Source organism: Bos taurus, chromosome 7 (genome assembly GCF_002263795.3).
Source record: "Bos taurus isolate L1 Dominette 01449 registration number 42190680 breed Hereford chromosome 7, ARS-UCD2.0, whole genome shotgun sequence".
Taxonomy (NCBI): domain Eukaryota; kingdom Metazoa; phylum Chordata; class Mammalia; order Artiodactyla; family Bovidae; genus Bos; species Bos taurus.
Genome location: NC_037334.1, coordinates 9,889,779 through 9,906,761, shown reverse-complemented (window position 1 = coordinate 9,906,761; position 16,983 = coordinate 9,889,779). Strand labels below are relative to the sequence as shown.

The 16,983-nt window shown below is 39.7% G+C and overlaps 1 protein-coding gene and 1 pseudogene across 1 annotated transcript in view; one reads left to right on the top strand and one right to left on the bottom strand.

Annotated features, from left to right (window-relative positions):
- The window catches only part of LOC132345686 (olfactory receptor-like protein OLF4), a 270,579-nt pseudogene extending 259,367 nt beyond the window's left edge, over positions 1-11,212 (top strand).
- Positions 1-16,983, bottom strand: part of LOC788031 (olfactory receptor-like protein OLF4) — a 215,081-nt gene that overhangs the window by 100,559 nt on the left and 97,539 nt on the right. The window lies entirely within an intron of this gene.

Genomic DNA, 16,983 nt, shown 5'->3' with positions numbered 1-16,983 from the left:
TAATGAACTATTGGAAAAGACTCTGATGCTGGGAGGATTGGGGGCAGGAGGAGAAGGGGACGACAGAGGATGAGATGGCTGGATGGCATTATTGACTCGATGGACGTCAGTCTGGGTGAACTCCAGGAGTTGGTGATGGACAGGGAGGCCTGGTCTGCTGCGATTCATGGGGTCGCAAAGAGTCAGATACGACTGAGTGACTGAACTGAACTGAACACCACCCCCCCACCAAAAAAAAGAAAAGAAAAACGTAGGACATTTTTTAGCTATCTGTTGAATTGTTAGAATCAAAGTATACAAGGCTTTACCTACGTAAGAAAACTGCTCGTTCAAATGCATGGACAGAGGAGCAACCCACTGAGCACCATGAAAACCATAGTAACATGGAATCACAAAGAGAAAATGAGAGTTTTCCTGAAAACTTAATTTCTAACCGTCATTGTTGTAAAAGAATTTGTGAATCAACCAAGTGGAGAATTCAAATATAGTGTCATGAAGACTCAACAAGCTACAAGAAAACTCACAAAGACACATCAGTTTTAGCTGAGGAATAAAAATAATGAACATAAGGAACAGTTTCTAAAAATAAATGAAACTCTCAAACATAATGTAAACAGAAATTCTGGTGCTGAAGAACTCAGTAATTGAGATGAAGGATGAATTACAAAAGCACTTGAAGTGGAGACCATATGGAGTAGAAGAGATAGTGAGTACAAAGGTAGAATGATTCAGGTAGATGTGAGGACAGAACTAAGATTTTTTCTTTTTTTAATGAAGATGTTCTCTGAGAGACTTTCTGACTCTACTAGAACAGGTAAGAAGGATACTGGGTGTCTCAAAAGCAGAAGAGAGGGAGAAAGGATCAGAGAGATTATGTAGAGAAATAATAGCTGAGAATTTTCCAGGTCTAGGGAAGGAACCGAATGCACACATCCACAGAGGTATAATAGGACACATAAATGTTCAATACAAAAGACCTTCTCCAACACACACGTATTAAAACTGTCAAAAGTCAATGAACGAAAAGACTTCCCTGGTGGTGCAGTAAGCAAGAATCTGCCTGCCTGCTAAGGTGGAAACAGGCACTGGGGGTGATGTCTGGTCTGGAAAGATTCCACACGCCACAAAGTCACTAAGCCGGGCTCCACAACTACTGAGCCTGTACTGTAGAGCCTGTGCTCTGCAGCAAGAGAGGTCACCATGGTGAAGAGTAGCGCCCCCCACCTCCATAACCAGAGAAAGCCCCCGCAAAGCAAGGAAGACTCGGTGCAGTCAGAAATGCAGCAAATAAATAAAGAAAAAAATTTTAAAGTCAGTGAAAGAATGCTGTTTTTAGTGAAAGAATTTTTTTATATATACTGATATATATATATATATATATATATAATATATGGCAATCAACAAGGACCTAGGGTATTAAATACAGGGAAATAAACATAATATCTTGTAATAATCTATACTGGAAAAAGAATATAAAAAAGAATATATGTGTGTGTGTATATATATATATATATATATATATATATATATATATATATATTTTTGCTGTATACCTGGAACTAATATGACATTGTAAATAAATTACATTTAAATAAAAATTATTAAAAAGAAACAAAATTAAAGGTATCCAGGAAAAAGTGAGCACCCTGCAAAGATACCTGCATTGGGTTATCAACAAATTTCTTAGCACAGACTCCACATTCCAAGAGAGAATGGAATATCATTCTCAAACTATTGTGATATAGAAACTGCTAGCCAAGAATCCTCCATCTAGCAAAGATATCCTTCAGATATGAAGAAGAAATAAAGGTTCTACCAGATAAAGAAAAGCTGAGGGAGTTTCACATCCAGAGCTGTCATATAAGCAAAGTTGAAGTGTTCTCTTCTACCTGAAATGAGAAGGCAAAAGTACCCCAAAAATCATGTTGATAGACAGAAACAGAAAACTTAAACTATATATCAGACTAAGTCAACTCAATTAAAATAAATAAATAAACAACCATATTAAAAGTGGGTAAAGGACCCTCAATAGACGTTTTCTCCCAAGGAAGATATACACATGGCCAACAGACACGTGAAAAGAGGCTTAATATCATTAATCTTCAAGGAAAGAGAAACCAAAATCACAGTGAGGTACAACTTCCACAGTAAGAATGGCTATTATCAAAGAAAAAATCAACAAGTTGATGAGGGCCACATGATAACAAAACGATATATGGATTTCAAAATTCTTCTTCTGCAATATCAGAGAAACCAGAACTGCAACACTTCATATTTGCACATTTTCTCTCCATGTACCAGATCACTGTGCTCAGAAACCTGTTTATTATCCTGGTCACCATCATGACTCCCACCTCCACAGTTCAGTTCAGTTCAGTCACTCAAGTCTTAGTCTGACCTCTTTGCGACCCCAATGAATCGCAGCAGCCAGGCCTCCCTGTCCATCACCAACTCCCGGAGTTCACCCAGACTGACGTCCATCGAGTCAATAATGCCATCCAGCCATCTCATCCTCTGTCGTCCCCTTCTCCTCCTGCCCCAATCCCTCCCAGCATCAGAGTCTTTTCCAATGAGTCAACTCTGTCCATGAGGTGGCCAAAGTACTGGAGTTTCAGCTTTAGCATCATTCCTTCCAAAGAAATCCCAGGCTGATCTCCTTCAAATGATTGGTTGGATCTCCCTTGCCAGCCACCAAGGGACTCTCAAGAGTCTTCTCCAGCACCACAGTTCAAAGCATCAATTCTTCAGCACTCAGCCTTCACAGTCCAACTCTCACATCCGTACATGACCACAGGAAAAACCATAGCCTTGACTAGATGAATCTTCATTGGCAAAGTAATGTTTCTGCTTTTCAATATGCCATCTAGGTTGGTCATAACTTTCCTTGCAAGGAGTAAGCGTCACCATCTGCAGTGATGTTGGAGCCCCCCAAAATAAAGTCTGACACTGTTTCCACTCTCCCCATCTATTCCCATGAAATGATGGGACAGATGCCGTGATCTTCGTTTTCTGAATGTTGAGCTTTTAAGCCAACTTTTTCACTCTCCTCTTTCACTTTATCAAGAAGCTCTTTAGTTCCTCTTCACTTTCTGCCACAAGGCTGGTGTAATCTGCATATCTGAGGTTTCTTGATATTTCTCCTGGCAATCTTGATTCCAGCTTGTGCTTCTTTCCAGCCCAGTGTTTCTCATGATGTACTCTGCATATAAGTTAAATAAGCAGGGTGCAATATACAGCCTTGACATACTACTTTTCCTATATGGAACCAGTCTTTGTTCCATGTCCAGTTCTAACTGTTGCTTTCCTGACCTGCATACAAGTTTCTCAAGAGGCAGATCAGTTGTTATGGTATTCCCATCTCTTTCAGAATTTTCCACAGTTTATTGTGATCCACACAGTCAAGGCTTTGGCATAGTCAATAAAGCAGAAAGAGATATTTTTCTGAACTCTCTTGCTTTTTCCATGATCCAGTGGATGTTGGCAATTGGATCTCTGGTTCCTCTGCCCTTTTATAAAACCAGCTTGAACATCAGGAAGTTCACGGTTCACATATTGCTGAAGCCTGGCTTAGAGAATTTTGAGCATTATTTTACTAGCATGTGAGATGAGTGCAATTGTGCGGTAGTTTTGAGCACCTCTTTGCATTGCCTTTCTTTGGGATTGGAATGAAAACTGACCTTTTCCAATCCTGTGGCCAATGCTGAGTTCTCCAAATTTGCTGACATATTGAGTGCAGCACTTTCACAACAATCACCTTTCAGGATTTGAAGTAGCTCAACTGGAATTCCATCACACTCCACTAGCTTTGTTCGTAGTGATGCTCTACATACCCATGCAATTCTTCTTTTCCAAATCTGTTCTTTTAAGGTATGTTCATATTCAACCACCATCCTGAAGAAGGCAAAGCTGTAACCTATGAATATACTTTTACCTACTCTTTGTAGATTTGGCAGCAATGTGTACTGACCACCAAAGACCTATGACCACTTCCATGGCCAATCTATCAAATTCTGCACTAACCTGTTGCCATGAACCCCGCCCCACCCACATACAGTTTGTGGATTGCTGGTTTCTGGTGTTTGGTTCAATGGAGTGCCATGCATTCTTTGTTTATAAGATTAACAGTGTTGCAACTGTCGTTCTGTACCTTCTTGGAATTCTGTACTTTTCCTGCAAAATCAAATAAGATGTCCAACTAGTCAATTGTGACACCTTTCTTAATGACATGATGATGTAATTTGAAACGTTATATTCCAGTTGGGTAATGGACTGGTTCAAATAGGGAAGGAATATGTCAAAGCTGTATATTGTCCCTGCTGCTTATTTAACTTATATGTGGAGTACATACATGAGAAATGCTGGGTTGGATGAAGCACAAGATGGAATCAAGATTGCCAGGAGAAATAGCAATAACCTCAGATATGCAGATGACACCACCCTTATGGCAGAAAGTGAGAGAACTAAAGAGCCTCTTGATGACAGTGAAAGAGGACAGTGAAAAAAGCACTCATAAAATTCAACATTCAAAAAACTAAGATCAATGGCATCTGGTCCCATCACTTCAGGGAAAGAGATGGGAAACATGAACCAGTCAGAGACTTTCATTTTCTTAGGCTCCAAAATTACTGCAGATGGTGACTGCAGATCATGAAATTAAAAGACACTTGCTCTTTGGAAGAAAAGCTTTGACAACCTCGACAGTGTATTATAAAGCAGGATTTTGCCAAAAAAAAGTCCATATAGTCAAAGCTATGATTTTTCCAATAGTCCATGTATGGATGTGAGAGTTGGACCATAAAGAAGTCTGTGGCACCGAAGAATTGATACTTCTGAACTGTGGTGTTGGAGAAGACTCTTGAGAGTCCCTTGGACTGCAAGATCAAACGAGTCAATCCTAAAGCAAACCAATCCTGATATTCACTGAAGTACTGTGCTCAAGCTCAAGCTCCAATATTTTGGCCACTTGGTGTGGAAGAGCTGACTTGTTAAAAAGACCCTGATGCTGGGAAAGATTGAAGGCAGGAGGAGAAGGGGACAAAAGAGGATGAGATGGTTGGATGGCATCATGGACTCGATGGACATGAGTTTGAGCAAGCTCCAGGATATGGTGAGGGACAGGGGAAGCCTGGCATGCTGCAGTCCCATGCGGTCACAAAGAGATACAACTGAGTGACTGAACAACAAATGTCTTACCTGGGATCTTTTACTCTAAGATAGTTTCCTCTCTATCTGGAATACCATCAGCTTGGGGGAAGTACAAAGTGCTTTCCACCTGTGGCATATCAACTCTCACTTGTATCCTTGTTTTACTGGACAGGCTTTGACTGTACCTCAGCCCTGTGACTACTCATCCCTTCTGCTTAAAGTCAAGTGCAAAAACCTCGGTGATATACACTGTGATCACACCTGTCCTGAGCCCCTTCATCTATAGTCTAATATATGAAGACATACACAGGACTCTGAAAAGATTATTAGGAGTGGCAAGTATCAAAGTACCACCAGTGGTAGTGTTAAAGAAGTTCCCTTCTTTTCAGGGTGTAAAGAATTTGAACTGGAATCTGATATTCTGGCTTAAAATGATCAGAAACACAGTCCTTGGACCACTAGAGACCTGAGGAATCTGAATAAACATTTGAACCACAGACCTTGGTGATTTGTATGAACAAATTGTATGAACAGTGAATTTATAGATATTCTTGTCTGAAATAGGATTTCTCATATTCTTACGCTGCCTTGGACAGGAGAATTATTTGTATTGGATGCTGTTCTGTGGTTTATAGGAGATTAGTAGCATCCCTTCAGATAATTCCAAGTATCTCCAGTGTCAAAATCATGTCTGGTTGAGAATCACTGTGACAGAGTTCCAGAACTAAGAGACCTCAATCCAGACTCCAGCCCTTACTTGGTTTGTAGTTTTATTTAGAACATTAAATCCTTCTGAGTTCCAATCTGACAACATAGAATGGAGTTCAATAAAAGTGCTACCTCAAAAACACATTATTTAAAAAATTAAATTTGACAATCACTATACCTGCCTTTGAACTGTGGTGTTGGAGAAGACTCTTGAGAGCCCCTTGAACTGCAAGGAGATCCAACCAGTCCATTCTGAAGGAGATCAGCCTGGGATTTCTTTGGAAGGAATGATGCTAAAGCTGAAACTCCAGTATTTTGGCCACCTCATGCGAAGAGTTGACTCATTGGAAAAGATTCTGATGCTGGGAGGGATTGGGGGGCAGGAGGAGAAGGGGACAACAGAGGATGAGATGGCTGGGTGGCATCACTGACTCAATGAACGTGAGTCTGGGTGAACTCCAGGAGTTGGTGATGGACAGGGAGGCCTGGCGTGCTGCGATTCATGGGGTCGCAAAGAGTCAGACATGACTTAGTTATTGAACTGAACTGAACTGATACCATGCTAAGATAGTTTAATGGCCATGTATTAGTCACTCAGTTGTGTCGAACTACATGTGACCGCATGAACTGTAGCCTACCAGGCTCTTCCATCCATGGGATACTCCAGGGAAGAATACTGGAGTGGGTTGCTATTTCCTCCTCCAGGGAATCTTCCCAACCCAGGGATCAAATCTGCATCTCTAATGTCTCCTGCTTTGGCAGGCATATTCTTTACCACTGAGCTACCTGGGAAGCCTGGTTTATGGTCATATTAATATCATATCAAGCTTCTCTGATAACTCAGTAAAGAATCCACCTGCAACACAGGAGATCCTCGTTCAATTCCTGTGTCTGGAAGATCCATCGGATAAGGATAGGCTACCCAGTCCAGTATTCCTGGGCTTCCCTTGTGGCTCAGCCGGTAAATAATCTGCCTGGAATGCGGGAGACCTGTGTTTGATCCCTGGGTTGGGAAGATTCCTGGGAAAGGGAATGGCTACCCAATCCAGGACGCTTGCTTGCAGATTTCATGACTGTATAGTCCATGTGGGGCAAAGAGTCAGACACGACTGAGCGATTTTCACTTATCATATCAACATATGGTATTTCATATATTGATATGATATAAATATTTTTCTTATAGTATAAACATTTTATAATGAGAGACTAAAGGGCAGCTGTTGACTTCTGATATATCTGAGAAACTTGTAATTGGCTTGGAAAAACTAGCATGAATCCAGGCAGTATAATACCCACAATTTAATACTGAAGGAGCAATGTTATCCACAGTTCTGAAGAGGGAAATAGTAGTTTTAAAGATTTCAGTAGTTTATTTTGTTGTTATTGTTTTCCTCTACCACAAATCAAAGCTTTGGAGACCCAAGGGACCTCATCAAGACAAATCCTCAGTGTTATGGTTTAAAAAAGATTTTGATCTCAGGGGTGTGATGAGGTTCTGGGAGCCTTAGTGCTTTGAAAGCAGGAGAATTGAAGGGGAAGGAAGGAATGATAAAAACTGAATCACCCAACTTATAATGCAATCACCTAGCAACAGAGAATCAACAGAAAAATAATTGCATTGTGTCCAGCCCAGTGTCCCCAAGGGAAATCATGTACTTGGAGGCTTGAGTAACAAAAGGAAAATATACCCAATTAGCTGACGTGTGTGCATGCTTGCTACGTCCCTTCAGTCCTGTCCAATTCTTTGAGACCCCATGGACTGTAGCCCTCTAGGCAACTCTGTCTGTGGGATTCTCCAGGCAAGAACACTGGAGTGGGTTGCCATGCAGTCCTCCAGGGGATTTTCCTGACCCAGGGATCAAGCCCCCATCTCCTGTGACTCCTGCATTGCAGGTGGATTCTTTATCACTGAGCCTCCAGAGAAGCCCTGTGAGCTGACACAAGAATCTGGTAATATCTCCTTTGCTGCAGCCCCTCAGCCTGTGCCACTTTGGTTGATGAGGGCCTAGTTCTTAATTTAGATTCCTGAATCTCTCTGGGACACAATGCTTGATTTTATCCCTTCCTGTTGTCTTGTTTAGGTACAAAAATTCTGTCTGCATCATTAATCATTTAGAAAGGAACTTGGACTTCTACAGGGAACGCCTTCTCTCTCAATCTGCAGGCAGGTGAGAGCTCCACACACATTTCAGGAGAGGGTCAGAGAGGACAGAAGCCGGGAGCATGTACCCGAGGTCACCTGAGGACCAATCTAGCATAGTCCAGAGGCCAGAGGTCACTGTGGTTATTATCTGGCTTTCCTGATATTAGTGTATCTATTTAGGTCTAAAAATAAAGTGAACCCTTCACTCGTCAGTGTTGACAAATGGTAATAAAGGAAGTTCAGTTAGAAGGGATGGTTTTGGTGGTTTAGCTGCTAAGTTGTATCTGATCCTTTTGCGACCCCATGGACTGTAGCCCACCTGTCTCCTCTGTCCATGGAATTTCCCAGGCCAGAATCCTGGAGTGGGTTGCAATTTCCTTCTCCAGGGAATCTTCCTGACCAAGGGATTGAAACTTGGCCTCCTGGATTGCAGGCGGATTTTTTACTAATGAGCCACCAAGGAAGCCCCATTAGAAGGAATGGGAGGCATCAAAGGCTTCCAGTAAAAGTAGACAATAAGTCTAATAATCTTATTTATGAACTGAAGTAAGCAAATAGGAAGACTCCTCAAGAAAAAGAAATATTCTGCTTCTTCATGTAAAATATATTCAATTTTTGTGGATTTCATTTATTTCTGATTTTGAATTGGTAGTTTATGTTCCATTTGCTTATTCTCTTGGGATATTTAAACTGTAAGTTATATCACATCATGAATATATCCCTGTTTATGTCTTTGGAAAACTATGTTTTTCTTTATTATTATTTTTTGGGCATCAAGGAGATGCCACTGGAATTGGAATATTGATGAAGCAAGGAAACTTTTCTTTGATGCATTGTCTCAGGGGTCATTTGAGCTTATTGCATATTTTCCCTCTTAATTTGCCTATGTCCATTTCATTTCTCTTTTTTCTTTCTTTCTCATGCTTTTCATTCTTCTCTAAATACCGAGAAGAAATTGGCCTTACCAACGTTGATCCCCAAATTTATTGTTCTATAGGAAGCTTATAAACTGGAAATTGGGGGTGGGATGTGTAGGGAGATAAGAGGGAGGTTCAGAAGGGAGGGAATATATGTATGCATATGGTTGATTCATGTTGAGGTTTGACAGAAAACAACAAAATTCTGTAAAGCTATTATGCTTCAATTAAAAAACACATAAATTAAAAAAAAATCTTGGAACTTCTGAGTAAAAGTGATACATTCTTTGGAGAATAATAATTTGATCTGACAAACTTGATGTGTTAACTATTCATTGCCTAATGAGGGTGGATCTGGGTGACCAGTTTATGATAGTAACACAAGCCAGAAACATTGTGTGTGTGTGTGTGTGTGTGTGTATGTGTGTGTGTGTGCATGTGTGTGTTTGCCTATGCCTTGTGAAGAGAGACCAGTGCTTAAAGCAGAGGCATCTGTACTCATATGTTAAGATGACTTATAATACAGAGGTCAGAAGTTGTTCAATAGATGGAACGAAGTAGGGAAACTGACATAATTCACAGGATGGTTTTAAACTAAATTCATAAAATACAAGGAACCACATGGAAGGAGGGATTCTCTATGTGCTGAAGATTCAGCTGTAGCAGGGAGGCCACCTTGCTCCTCAGCATCCTGACAACATCTCTAATCACTCCCCCTCCTACTTATTCCTTCACCCCACTGGATTCCCTGTTTGCACTTGAACATGTGGAACAAGCATCTTTGTCAGGTTCTTAGCAGTGGCAGCTCCCTCTGCCAGGCACACACTTCTTCTGACATCACAAAGGCTTCTTCTCTCTCTCTTCAGGAGTCTTCAAACATCACCTAGTTTGAAGCTCTTCTCTGAACACTCAGGACAAAATAACACCTCCTACCACTCTCTCCTTTATACCTGGTTTTGTTTTCTTCCTAGCATCTGTGACATTCTGACATATTCTATCATGTTGTATTTGAATATCCTCATTCACCATCCTTGGTTAGGAGAGATTTATTTTTCATCACTTTCTACTGGGTCAGCACTAAATACGTATTTCTCAAATAAATGAAGAAATACCTTATTAGAACTCTAAAATATATGAGCCCTTTGCCAATGAGATGAGAATGGGACAAAAAATCTTTGTCAGGGATGAAATGGAACATACTTTGGAAGAGAACTTTTCTATGAATAAGGTATTAAGATCAATTACTTGAGGGCTAAATAGAAATTGCAGTATTTCAGCTATGTGAATTATGCCAGTTTGTGTGCAAACTAGTCATGTGGTTTTCCTTTTTCCTGGTAGTCACCTCCACCCCATGGAATCAGAGAATAATATACAAATTTCAGAATTTCTTCTTCTGGGACTTTCAGAAGAATAAGAACTGCAGCCTCTCATATTTGGGCTCTTCCTCTCCATGTACCTAATCACTGTGTTTGGAAACCTGTTCATCATGTTGGCCGTCAGCTCAGACTCCCACCTCCACACCCCCATGTACTTCTTCCTCTCCAACCTGTCCTTTGTAGACATCTGTTTCACCTCCATCACCATCCCAAAGATGCTATGGAACATCCAGACAGAGAGCAAAGGTATCACCTATGAAGGCTGCATCACCCAGATGTATTTTTACATGCTGTTTGCAGGATTAGATGACATTCTTCTGACAGTGATGGCCTATGATTGGTATGTGGCCATCTGCCACCCCCTGCACTACATGGTCATCATGAGCCCTTGGCTCTGTGGACTGCTGGTTCTGATATCCTGGGTGCAGATTGCCTTGTATTCCTTGGTACACAGCTTAACGGTGTTGTGATTGTCCTTCTGTCCAGTTGTACAAATCCCCCACTTTTTCCGTGAACTCAGTCAGGTGGTAAAACTTGCTAGTTCTGACAACTTTCTTAATAACATAGTGATGTATTTTTCAGCTGTCCTGGTCGGTGCTGGTCCTTTGGCTGGTATCCTTTACTCATATTCTAAAATAGTTTCTTGCATATGTAAAATCACATCAGCTCAGGGGAAGTATAAAGCATTTTCCACCTGTGTGTCCCACCTCGCAGTTGTCTTCCTATTTTATTTTACAACCTTAGGAGTTTACCTTAGCTCTGCTGCTTCCCACACCCCGCATTCAAGTACAGTCGCCTCGGTCATGTACACTGTGGTCACACCCATGCTGAATCCTTTCATCTACAGTCTGAGAAACCAAGATATAAAAGAGGGTCTAAAGAGATTGTATTTGATGCCAAGTATAAAAGACCAATTGTACTAGTGCTCTGGATTACATAACTCAAAGTATCAAAACCAGACATTGTTCTTTGTTCATTGTGAAATAAAATTTGCTCCTTGCACTTATTTCCTGGGATTTCCATTTTTCTTTCCTTTTTTGAATTCAGTATCTTTATAGAATTTTAGGAATCTCTCTTTTTAAGCTTTATTCTCAGTCTATATATAGACTGTCTGTATATAGAGAGTTTTTGTTTTTTCCTACCCACCATATTCCAAACTTTGAATCAAAAATATTTGGAAATTCCATTTCTTTGATGGAATATCATAGAATTATGAAGAATTTATTAGGAATAATATCTTTTCATGAGAACATTTAGTCTGTTGTTGTTCAGTTATCCAGTTGTGCCCACCTCTCTGTGACCCCACGGATTGCAGCATGGCAGGCCTGCCTGTCCCTCACCCATTCCCAGAGCTTGCCGAAGTTCATGTTCATTGCATTGGTGATGCCATCCAGCCATCTCATCCCCTCATGTCCTCTTCTCCTTCTGTCCTGATCTTTCCCAGCAGCAGGACTTTTCCAATGAGTCATCTGTTTGCATCAGGTGACCAAAATACTGGAACTTCAGCTTCAGCATCAGGCAGTTTAGTGAATATTCAGGGTTAATCTTACTTAAGACTGACTGGTTTGATCTCCTTGCTGTCCAAGGGACTCTCAGGAGTCTTCTCAAGCAGCGTAGTTCAAAGGCATCAATTATTCCACATTCTGCTTTCTTTATGGTCCAGCTCTCACAATGATACGTGACCACTGGGAAGACCATAGCATTGACTATAAGGACCTTTGTTGGCAGAGTAATAATGTTTCTGCTTTTCAACACACTGTCTAGGATTGCCATCTGTTTTCTGCCAAGAAGCCATCATCTTCTGATTCCATGGCTGCAGTCACCATCCACAGTGATTTTGGAGCCCAAGAAGAGGAAATATATCACGACTTCCACCTTTCCCCCTTCTATTTGCCATGCAGTAATGGGGCCAGATGCTATTATCTTAGTTGTTTTAATATTTAGTACTAAGCGGGCTCTTCGGGAGATCATTTAATTTACTGGCAGTTAAAGAGGTATTTTGTATTTTGTATTAGGTATTACTAATTTCCAATTTGTTAACTTATTTTCTATAGTGTCATTCTTTTTATTTTTTGTGTTTCTTATGATTTGATGATGTATTTAGTGATATGCTTGTGTTCCTTTCTAGATTTTACCTTGTGCAGATTTTTGATGTATGATAAACAAAGGATCTTCATATAATGACATACAATGATGTCTACCTTTAAAAATAAGTTGTCTTTTAAGTTCATACACATATTAATAGCACTACATTTTTACTCCCTGCCCCACATTTTGTGCCTTTGAAGTCACATTTGATACCTCCCTATTTATCCCTTTAATTCTTACTGAAGCTATACTTGATTTTAGAATTATTTTGTCTATTAAGTTTTCATGCTAGCTTAAGTGATTTGATCCTCAACCCTTCTACACGTTTGCCTTTGCTAGCACGATTTTCTCTTTCTTATAGTTTCTTCCCACTTGCTATGCCTTTTGTCTTTCCTTCTTTGAGAAGGTCCTATAATATTCCATGTAGAGTATGTTTAGAATTGATAAATTCTATTAGTCTTTGATTGGCTGAAAAATTCCTTATCTCTCCCTCAATACTGAATGTTACTCTTTCTGAGTAGAATACCCTAGTTTGCATGTTTTTCCCTCTCAACAGCAAAAGAGACACAGATGTACAGAACAGTCTTTTGGACTCTGTGGGTGAGGGTGAGGGTAGAATGATTTGGGAGAATGGCATTGAAACATGTATAATATCATACATGAAACGAATCTCCAGTCCAGGTTTGATGCATGATACAGGATGCTCAGGGCTGGTACACTGGGATGACCCAGAGGGATGGTAAAGGGAAGGAGGTGGAAGGGGGGTTCAGTATGGGGAACACGTGTACACCCGTTGAGGATTCATGTTGATGTATGGCAAAACCAATACAATATTGTAAAGTAATTAGCATCGAATTAAAATAAATAAATTTATATTTAAAAAAAGAAAAAAAGAAATATATAATACCTCCCCATTTTATCATACAAAGTTTCTGCAAAAAAAAAAAAAAAAAGAAATCAGCTGATTGACTTATGTGCTTCCATCTTACATGACACTGTTTTATTTTGCTGGCTTTAGAAAACCATATCTTTAACTTTGTGGTTTTAATTGCTGTATCTTTGTGCAGGTTTTATTGCTGTCATTTTGGGGGGACTCTTTTTGCTTCTGGTACCTGAATTTGCTTTTTTATGCAGGTTTGGGAAGTTTTCAGACATAAGTTTGTCAGATATGTTTTGACTACCTTTTTATCTGTCTTTTCCTTCCTGGACACTGCAATTGTGCTAGTGTTGGTGTTCTTAATGTAGTCAAATATCTTTCAAAATACTCTCATTTTTAATTTGTTTTTTTCTTTTCTGACTGAATCATTTCCATGATTCTATATTTCAGCTAGCTTATGCATTCTTCTGTATCACCTGGATAACTATTAATTACTTCTAGTGGTTCATTTCATTTAATGTAATGTTCAGTTCAAGCTATCTTTATAGTTCCCTATTAAAATTATAACTGATTCAACAGTCATTTTTACAGAAAATTAAATATTTTATGGTCTTCCACTTATTAACAAAATGCATAGGGTGAATACTGGAAATAAAACTTTTTTTGGAAGATTTCTTGAATCATTTTAGCTTGAGAAAATGGAATTTTATATCTTTACTAATGCATTGATTCCAAATCTGGTAAACTGTTTGTTTCTCTTTCTGTAGCTCTTTTTTAGGCATGATATTTTGTTATTTAAGTTGGGACAAATTCCTATGTATTTTCATTTTACTTAACTTTGTCTGTTTTCTGAAATTATTTGCCACAGTTAACTCTCACTGTCTTAGACTGGTGTATTTCTGTGGGAACAGTCATGTACAGTTGATGTGTGCCCAGTGGCTTTACTGGAAGAGCTAGATCTGATGTTATCACAATTCATGCCTTTCTTTGGGGTGTACTGATTGCAATCATCTTTCTAGGAGGTATGGAGGGCTTGGGCTTGAGTCAGGTATGAGATATGGTTTCCTCTTTGTTTAGAGGCCAGAAGGAAATGGCATCCCACTCCAGTATTCTTGCCTGGAAAATTCCATGGAGGTCACAAAGACTCAGATGTGACTGAGCGCAGCACACACACATGCACACACATATAATATGCTAAGATAGTTTATGGTGCATATCAACATATAAATATCTCTCCTTATGTAAGTACAAACATTTGTAATGAGGGATTAAAGAATAGCTCTTAACTTCTGATATAACGGGAAATTTCTAATTGACTTGGAGAAACTATCATGCATCCAAAGAGTATATTAACTGTGGTTTTATTCTAAAGTAGCAAAGTCATCCCCCATTTTGAAGAGGAGAAATGTAATGTTTAGAGATTTCAGTGGTTCTGTCCCGGTCCCAAGTCAAAGCATTAAAGACCCAAGGGACCTAGTCAAGACAAATCCTGAATGTTACAATTTAAAGAAAATCTTGTGCTCAGAGACATGATGACATGCTGGGAACCTTAGGGCTTTTCTATTTTATTTTATTTTTTAACTTTACAATATTGTATTGGTTTTGCCATATATCAAAACGAATCCGCTACAGGTATACATGTGTTTCCCATCCTGAACCCTCCTCCCTCCTCCCTCCCCATACCATCCCTCTGGGTCCTCCCAGTGCACCAGCCCCAAGCATCCAGTACACAAAAATAAACTCAAAATGGATTAAAGATCTAAACATAAGATCAGAAACTATAAAACTCCTGGAGGAGGACATAGGCAAAACACTCTCTGACATAAAATCACAGCAGGATCCTCTATGAACCACCTCCCAGAATATTGGAAATAAAAGCAAAAATAAATAAATGGGACATAATTAAACTTAAAAGCTTCTGCACAACAAAGGAAACTATAAGCAAGGCGAAAAGACAGCCTTCAGAATGGGAGAAAATAATAGCAAATGAAGCAACTGACAAACAACTAATCTCAAAAATATGCAAGCAACTCCTACAGCTCAATTCCAGAAAAATAAATAACCCAATCAAAATATGGGCCAAAGAAGTAGACATTTCTTCAGAGAAGATATACAGATGGCTAACAAATACATGAAAAGATGCTCAACATCACTCATTATCAGAGAAATGCAAATCAAAACCACTATGAGGTACCATTTCAAGCCAGTTAGAATGGCTGCGATTCAAAAGTCTACAAATAATAAATGCTGGAGAGGGTGTGGAGAAAAGGGAACCCTCTTACACTGTTGGTGGGAATGCAAACTAGTACAGCCACTATGGAGAACAGTGTGGAGATTCCTTAAAAAACTGGAAATAGAACTGCCTTATGATCCAGCAATCCCACTGTTGGGCATACACACTGAGGAAACCAGAACTGAAAGATACACGTGTACCCCAATGTTCATAGCAGAGCACTGTTTATAATAGCCAGGACATGGAAGCAACCTAGATGTCCATCAGCAGATGAATGGATGAGAAAGCTATGGTACATATACACAATGGAGTATTACTCAGCCATTAAAAAGAATACATTTGAATCAGTTAATGAGGTGGATGAAACTGGAGCCTATTATACAGAGTGAAGTAAGCCAGCAAGAAAAACACCAATACAGTACACTAACGCATATATATGGAATTCAGAAAGATGGTAACAATAACCCTGTATACAAGACAGCAAAAGAGACACTGATGTGTAGAATAGTCTTTTGGACTCTGTGGGAGAGAGAGAGGGTGAAATGATTTGGGAGAATGGCATTGAAACATGTATAATATCATATATGAAACGAGTTGCCAGTCCAGGTTCGATGCACGACCTTAGGGCTTTGGAAGCAAGAGAATTAAGAGGAAGGAGCAATAAAAACATGAATTTTCCTAACTTATAACGCAGTGTCTTAGGAACAGAGAGTCAGCAGGGGAAAAAAATCCATTCTGTCCAGAAAAGTGTCCCCATATGAAATCATGTAGTTATAGATTGGAGTAACTGGAGGAACCACGCCTAATGAGCTGACACAGGAAGCTGTAAAAATCTCTGCTGCAGTCGCTCAGCCTCTGCCATGTTTGCTGGGGAGGACCTGGTTCTTGCTTTTGAAGTTCTGCATCTGTCTGGAAACCAATGCTTAATTTAGTCACTTCTGTTTTCATATTTGGGGACAAAATTTCTGTCTGCATCAGTAATCATTTAGGGAGGAGTTTTGACTTCTACAGGGAAAGCTTTCTTTCTTAATCTGCAGGCAGGCGATTCTGATAGTTCCACAGATGCTGCAGGAGAGCATCAGAGAGGATGGAAGCCAAGAGTGTGTACTTGAAGTCAGGAGGCCAGATCACTGTGGTTTTTTCTGGTTTTCCTAATGTTATTGTACTTATTTATTGTCTAAAAATAAAGTGAACATTTCACTCAAAAATGCAATATTGTAAAGTAATTAGCCTCTAATTAAAATAAATAAATTTAATTTTTAAAAAAGAAAGAAAATGCAAGTGTCAATGTTGACAATTAAATGGTAACAGTGGAAGCTCAGAAGGAATGATGGTGGTGGATTAATCTCTAAGTTGCTCCAACTCTTGTGACCCTATGGACTGTAGCCCACCCAGCTTCTCTGTCCATAGAATTTCCCAGGCAAGAATGCTGGAGTGGGTTGCCATTTCCCTCTCCAGGGGATCTTTCTACCCAGTGATCAAACCTATGTCTCCTG